The sequence below is a fragment of the Microtus ochrogaster genome, chromosome 6 (assembly GCF_000317375.1).
Source record: "Microtus ochrogaster isolate Prairie Vole_2 chromosome 6, MicOch1.0, whole genome shotgun sequence".
Taxonomy (NCBI): domain Eukaryota; kingdom Metazoa; phylum Chordata; class Mammalia; order Rodentia; family Cricetidae; genus Microtus; species Microtus ochrogaster.
In genome coordinates this window covers 77,095,651-77,096,930 of record NC_022013.1, presented here as the reverse complement: position 1 = coordinate 77,096,930, position 1,280 = coordinate 77,095,651, and positions in this window count along the sequence as shown.

Here is a 1,280-nt window from a genome sequence, read left to right as displayed (position 1 = left end):
GGTGGTGGCGCACGCCTTTAATCCCAGCACTCGGGAGGCAGAGGCAGGCGGATCTTTGTGAGTTCGAGACCAGCCTGGTCTACAAGAGCTAGTTCCAGGATCCAAAAGCGCTCAGCACTGAGGCTGCGTGCGGCCATCGCCGAGGACCCAAGTGCTGTTTCTAACACCCGCATTAGGCCGCTCCCAACCGTCCCAGGGATCCAACACCCTCTTGTGCCCTCTGTGGCAACTGCACACATGTATATGCCCCACACATGCACAGAATTTAAGATAATAAAAACAAGTCTAAAAAAAAAACTTAAAAGAGGGTGATATCAGCAAGACAGCAGAGCATTTTTCTCAAAAGTGTCGTTTCTCACACTCTTCATGGACGGCACTTTTGTCGGGGACCCGGAAGTCCAGCGGGGAGGTTTCAGTCAGCTCTAGTGAGCAGACACACTGAGAAGGTAAGACGAGTTCACTTTAACCACATCACTCGCAGCCATAGCGGTGCATCACAGTGCAGAGCAGCTCCATCCGAGGGCACAGAGCCAGCTCTCACTTCATCAGCTGTGCAGAAAGCTGTGCTTCCTGGCTGGCCCAGCCAGAATAATGAGACGGTCGGGAGACCTGAATGTTGGAAAGGATAGCAGCAGAGAAGGACGACCCAGAGCCACTTGGGATGCCTCGCCTGTGGACATTCCTATGTATGCCGTACCCTTCATCAGTGAGGCTGGCTTCCCAGGCATGTCCACATGGACAGAACCTCAAGTATCTCAGGCAGAGAGTCACTCAACTTGACAGCGTTAGAAGGCGCCCAGACTAGGGAGAGCAAACAGGAAGCTCTGTACACCTAGCCTGGCTTTTCAGGACGGAGAGAAGACAAGAGGGAGCAGATGTGTGGAGCAGGTAAGTCCACGGCAAATGTCTGTGTCTCAGAGTCCATGGCCAGGCTAATCGGTAAATTCTCTCCCAAAGGTAGTCAGTACTGCCTGGAGGAGGGGCCAGAGACATGGCCCAGTCAGTAAGGTGGCCCTGCCTCCAAGCCTGACACCCTGAGACCGATCCCCAGGATCCATGGTCAGAGGAGAGAACTGACTAACCCAAGCTGTCTTTTTGACTGCCACACGTGATCTGTAGCATGTGTGATCCAGCATGTCCGTGTATATACACATGGACGCTCAAACACAAAATTAAAAAATTAATCTGGAAGAGGTGTGGTTTCTTATACATATGCAGCAAAGACTTGAAAGTAAAGACTGGGGGCTGGAGAGATGGCTCAGAGGTTAAGAGCATTGCCT